The 6,873-nt window shown below is 35.1% G+C and overlaps 1 long non-coding RNA gene across 2 annotated transcripts in view; it reads left to right on the top strand.

The window, feature by feature from the left end:
* Positions 1-6,873, top strand: part of LOC106883779 (uncharacterized) — a 375,832-nt gene that overhangs the window by 365,603 nt on the left and 3,356 nt on the right. The window contains exon 3 of one of the 2 annotated variants that reach the window (XR_008265359.1): positions 5,654-5,773. The exons of the other annotated variant lie outside the window; for it this stretch is intronic. This is a non-coding gene — a long non-coding RNA (uncharacterized LOC106883779). The remainder of the gene's footprint in view (positions 1-5,653; positions 5,774-6,873) is intronic. 2 annotated transcript variants of the gene reach the window in all.

Raw genomic sequence — 6,873 nt, 5'->3', positions numbered from 1 at the left:
GTGTGAATATATATATATATATATATATATATATATATACATTTGCGTGTGTCTGTGTTTTTCTCTCCTTGTTTATGAGAGCTATGGTTAGTGTGGCACGGATAGACAGGTTGAAGTGCGAAGACGAGCAGGAATGAGAGAAAAACTAACAACCAAATTGGATAGATGAATGTTGGCCAGATGGAGAGGATGGATGAGGAGCGGATGGTAAGGAGGGTGATGATGGCTGAAGTGGTAGGCTGCAGAATCAGAGGCCGATTTGGTTTGTGGGGGAGGATGGAGTGAGGAAAGACTTGGGGGTAAGAAGTTTTGGGGTGTCAGAGGCAAGAACGTTTATAAATGATAGGAAAGCTTGGAGAGTGTTTGTGGACGGATGAGTGGATTTTGATGTTGCTGAAAGGGGTACAGAACTACTATGATCCGGTAGGGGTAAACCAGCCCATGCTGTCGGGCCTTGCTGCTGATGTTGGGTGTTCCGTTCTATACATTGAACAGAGCATAGAACGGGGATCGCTTCTTTGTGCTGAGAAATGAATGATGTGTGTCTTGTCGTGGCTACTGCCTCCAAAAAAAAATGTGGAGAAATGGGTATATGTATGTTATTTGAATTGTTTGTTTAATTGAATTATGTATCTATACACATATGTCCATAAACACAGACGGGAACACATAAATACCCCCACAATGAAACTTACATATTTATCATAAATGACTACACTTGTATATTTCAGCACAATTCTTCTCAAAATTGTTGGCCAATTCGAGGTCGAAGTAGATGCCAATTCTTTAATGTACTCTGCCAACGCATTAGAACTGAAAGTACATCCGAAGGGATCTTCACAACCAAACAACTAATCTGACACATGTTTTCGAAATTGTGATTTCGTTTTAATTACTCCATATAAAGCAGGCTGCCCTAATTATCAAGTTACTTCGCACTTACTCTCAAATCCACAAATTATGACCTGAATTATTTTGTTGAAGCGTATCAAGATTCCACTACACACACACGCGAGCGCACGCACGCACACATACACACACACACACACACACACACACACACACGCACAGTCGTACACACTGACGCACATATAAATACTTATATATATACGAGTGTATATATATATATATATATATATAAACTGCTTGAATTAAGTTTTGTCTGCTGAATCTATTTCAAAAAATTTATATCAATGAAAGCCAAAAAAAAAAAAAAGAAGGCAACGCCGAGCATTGGAAGTGTTTTTATGTTTAGCACCAAAATTCGGGCTATGTTAATTAAACTGTAATAAGATCTTCTAGAGTTAATTACTCGGATTTAAAGTGTACAAATTGCAGGCTGCAAAAAAATAACTTTTAAGATTCCAGAGAATTTTTTCGTTTATTTTTTGTTTACAGAAATAGCAATCGCAATAAGATGAATAAAGACATATTAGTATTCATTATATCCATTGTCTAGACTAATTAAGATTTAGTTAGAGATTTTAAACCAATGTTTTCTAGTTGAATATTGTCCGCCTTTCTTTTATTAACTCTGATAGTTACATCGACAATGTGACTCAAAACAAACAGTTTCTTTCCAAAGCTTTCCCTATTAGTTTTCTGCTTTATCACTCTATCTTTTATGTATGATTATTTTCCTCACAATCTGATTCAATTGTAAGAAATGTTGAGCTTAAAAAAAATTCAAAATCCCTTATCCGAGGTACAGGAGTGGCTTAGTTAGTCTCGGCTGGGTAGATATGGATCTAGTTTCTTGATCATGAGGGTCTTGGTTTCAGTCCCGCTGCGCAGCATCTTGAGAGACTGTCTTCTCCTATAAACACAGGCCGGCCAAACCTCTGTGAATGAAATTTTGTAGAGAGAAATTGAAAGCATATATATATAGTTCAAACAACATGATTTCTAAAAACGAAAACAGTTGAGGGAACAACAAGCAGGTGTATTAGTTTGACGGTTTGACGTTCGGGAAGAACGGAATAGTTTTTGATATTCCGAGTCTATGCTTTTCAACGGGAAGAGATGAGAGGGAAAAAAATTGGAGAGAGAACGAAAAAATATGGAGAGAACACACACACACATACATGGGATGGTTTGTGTTTACGGTGTGTTTCGCGCCCGTCACTGCTTGATAACCGATGATGGTTTGTTTACCTTCGACAGCATAGCGGTTCCGTAAGAGACAACGATTGAATAAGAAACAGGCTTGAAATATGACTGAATACTTCAACGTGGTGTTTCTACTTGGCCATAATCCAATGGCTATAGGAATCAAGAAGCAAAAGATGCGAAGAGCAATGTTTTCGGTGAATAGATGACAACACAAAACGTCACGAGATCTAAGAATGTGTCATACTTTAGTAGCGATTTCATAGTTATTTTTGGTGTACCAGCATATGGTGAATTTCTAGATATTCATTAGACAATTAGCATAAATATACACCTAAACGTTAAAGAAATATGCAATTTGAAATAACATTCCCTGGAAAGGCATCAACTTACTGTGGTTGCATGGATTTTCAATATCAGAATAGTCTATTAAATAATTATCAGAACTTTTCCTTCTACTTGTATTACCATTCTGCTTGAACAATATGGAAATTAAAACATTACAACTTATACAATACTTTCTGATTTCTACGTATTATACCATTAGAGAAAAATGTCTTTTTTTTATATATATTAGTGAATACTTCATTAAAATATGTGAATTTCCCTTCTGAATCCATAAAATGTTGTTAACACTGAAAGCTCATAAATGCTTTTAGAAATTACACACATGCACAAATCCCTCTCATACACGACACATGACTACATGCACACAAAAAGGAGAAACCTACAGGCATAAACATATGCATATCCACTCTCTTAGACTTATACAATATGCGTATAACTAAATTGCATTCCATGTCTTGAAAAAAAATATCTAAGTAGCTTACGAATGTGCACGATTAAATACATCTCAGAACGCAAGTTGATAAACGAAATGACAGGAATGAGAATAAGTTAATGCATTATACAAAAAATAGTTATAATAAAATCCATATCATATGTTAAGGCCATTTTATGAAATTTATTGAACTGATTTCTGCTGATGCAAGCCAATAATTGTGCAATTGAATTCTGATATTTTAGGAAGGAAGGAAACAATCTAACTGGTGGATTGTTAGTGATGTTGTTGTTACAACCCCAGGTTAGCTATCAAGACACTTCCGGTGATCAACAATGCTCCATCATTCATTTTCTTGGTATACCTATGTTGTGTTTGTGTTATGTAATGTTGTATGTATCCTTTCGTTGCAGTTATATGTTGTTTTGCGCAATGTCAAGAAATGTGTTATCAAAACTATATATCCATTATCCTGAAGATAATATAACATGTGATAAATGTTTGCATTCTGGTTTAAGATTTAATAGTAAATAATACTGTGTACACATATGAGGCTATAGATATATCTTTTTTCTTACACACACACACACACACACACACACAGATATATATATATATATATATATATATATATATATATATACGGGTGTGTCTATGTGGCAAGCAGTGTGCTTCCCAACCACCTGGTTCCGGTTTCAGACCAGCTGCGTGGCACCTTAGGCAGGTGTCTTCTACTCTAGCCCCGAGCGACGAATGCCTTGTGAGTGGATTTGGTACAAGCAATCTGAAAGAAGTATTTAATACATGCATATGTGTGTGTGTGCATGCAATTTACGTATGTTAGTGTAAATTCAAAGAATCTCTCAAAAGGCAAATAATAGAATGAATTAGTACTCAGATCGAACAAGATGCGCAAAGTCCAGTGTTATATAAAGGAAGACAGAATGCTAGTAGACAAAACTTAGGAAGAAAGCGTAGACAAGAGAGAAAGGAAGAGATTGTGAGAGAGATTTCACAAGCCTCAAGTGTATGTTTATGAAGCAAAGAGTAGACAAGAAAGAAAATAACAAACAATCGAAAGAACGTGACCACATATATAATACAAACTTCTCTGTTTGTCTAGCTAGCTAGACAGTTAAATGCGTTGAGAGACACACAGTGTGAGATAGATGGAAAAATTACCACGTTTGCAGATAGATGAAAATATCATGGAACATAGTCTAATGTGCCTTCCATTCATTTTGGGTTTTGCTTCTTTTGTTTTGTTTTTGTTTTTGCTTGTTTACTATAATCAACGGGGTGTGATCTGAGGTAAATTTGGCTTAGATTTCGAATCGGTTGAGTGATCACACAAAGGTTGCTCTTGTTTCTTCATTGTTTATGACCGGTTCTTAACCTACTAAGTATATGAGGCATGATCCGGAACAATCTCTAAAAGAAATAACATCATGGACCAGTTTATTTTTTCCCTCCGCTTCTTCCACTCTAATAGAATAAGTTAGACCAGATGTGCAAAAGCATTAGGATAATGTCACGATGTATATCAAAGAGATGCAATTAATACAAAACAGACTGATACACATTGATCATTATTATTATCATTATCACATTCGCTTATAATCATGGATTGAACGGTTTTGAAGGCTGTGTTTTACAGCCGGATGATCTTCATGTCGCAATATTTTTAGTAGCCTTTTAAAACACGCAGAAACTGTATGTACTTTCTTATCCGTATGTTATAGCCAGCTGCACATATCAAATTTAAAATATCCACAATCACTGTAAACGCAGAATTTATCTCATCTAATGTTATAGTTTTTATTGCTTGAACTTCGATCAACTGTTTCGATAGACATATACTCAAGATCATTCTATTACAGAGCATTCTACTGTACGGATAAAATGTTTAGCGGCATTTCGTCTGATTTTTTAGGTTCTGAGTTCAAATTCCACTGAAGTTGAATTACCTGTCATTCATTTGGTGCCAATGAAATACTGCAAAATTTAAATACTATGTCACCTAAATTAGCTGGCCTTGAGCCAAAATTTTCATAAATGTTTTTCGTTCATTCCCAGGATTTTCTTTGTTGATTTTTTTAAGCAGCTGTTTCTACTTTCAGTAAGTTCATCTAGAAAGTTGTAAGACCACAGAGAGACTTCTTTGCTGATAATGTCTGAGGGTAATCTTTGATCCACTACCTATTGAGAACTATCAAAATTAATTCAATTTTCCTTTAGGGCCAGACAACGTTTCAGATTTGGATCTATAAGTTTCCTCGCCTTTGATTTGGAAATGACCTCTAACTTGTCTTTAGGTTGTTGCTTGTAGTAAATACAGCGGCGTTACTAAAAAGAGGGAAGCCAAGAATATATAGTGGTTGCCTGATATATTTTATATTACATTTTTATAAATTATTGATATACATTCATCATAATTGAATACCTGTCTGCATTAGGAATTCAGGTAACTGCATAATGCATTCCTCGTTCACTTCAGTTATTTCTTTGCATTGCTTTCTTGTCTTGTTTGCTCCCTACACTTATTGCGTTTCATTAAATTCGATGCAATCATCATAATGCTTGTATGGCGTATTAGAAAAGGTTTATCATCGCACGCCCTCACATTGCCTTCTGAATAAATGTCTTTTGTTTTGTTTTGTTTTGTTTTTTGGCCCCTCGATACCCCCATCAGAACATTTTCAAACTTACTTGAATTTTTCTGTGAAAGACATTCTGATAATTATGTTTCTTGACGTTTTACAGACTTGTATCACGGAACTATTTTCTTGCGTGCATTTTCTCTTTTACACGTTCCTAAACAACACAATGTCACACCAAACACCAACTGATTAACTTTTGTTGTCTAAGAAGGCCTGCGAACAGGTATACTCCTTTATTTTCCTGTTTCTGATTTTAGTATGTCCTCTAGAATGTACATAACTTCTGGTGTATGTATGCCTTCATACAAACATACACACACACATGTATATATATATATATATATATCTGTGTGTGTGTGTGTGTGTGTGTGTGTGTGTGTGTGTGCCTGTGTGTCTGTGTGTATGTGTGTGTATGCATATATGTATATTTATATATGTATATATACATATATGATTATATATATATATATATATATATATATGTAGAGAGAGAGAGAGAGAGAGAGAGCAAAAAATGGTAGAAGCTGTATCATAGGATACAACAGATGCCGTAATTATCCTCATCCCTATAAGAATACCAAACGCGATATCGAATAACTCAGTTAGGTTCCCAAATAATAGATTATGTATTGCTACCTGTTATCGAAACCCATAACACATATACACACGTGCATGCAAACACACACACATACATATACTCTCACAGACACACATGCACATACATATAGAAACACACACACTTACACTTAATAAAAAGAAAATCGATTAGCATATGCGCATACGAAAACAGTTTTACATTTTATGCCATCCCTAATAATATCATGACCCCCCAGTTAAAGTTTATTAATGTTGTTATTGACGTCTTACCGGAAAACAATACAAAATATCTGTGATTTTGTTTTGTTCGTAACCAAATGCTACTGATCTGATCAAAAATATATATATATATATATAAAAAAATGCTATTAACATGGAGAATATTTAAAGCAGTCTGGATGTAAAAATCCTGAGAGTAGAGAGTAAAAGATAAAAGCTTGGCATTGGTAAGTAATGGATAGATAAGGGACCTACTTAAGAATGAAGGGGATTATATAAATCAGGGAAACACTAAAGATTACAAGGATTGAGCTTCGAGGAATACGGATGCATTAAAAGCTTACACACATAAACACACACACATACATAAACGCACATACAGGAATACGGAAACATATACATACACCCACCCACACACGTGCATCTGCCAGCATTCATGTATATATAAATATACATTCACACAAACACACACACACACACACACACACACACACACACACACACACA

Source organism: Octopus bimaculoides, chromosome 13 (genome assembly GCF_001194135.2).
Source record: "Octopus bimaculoides isolate UCB-OBI-ISO-001 chromosome 13, ASM119413v2, whole genome shotgun sequence".
NCBI classification, from domain to species: Eukaryota; Metazoa; Mollusca; class Cephalopoda; order Octopoda; family Octopodidae; genus Octopus; species Octopus bimaculoides.
Note: the sequence above shows the minus strand (reverse complement) of the source record. Positions and strands in the feature narration are given on the sequence as shown.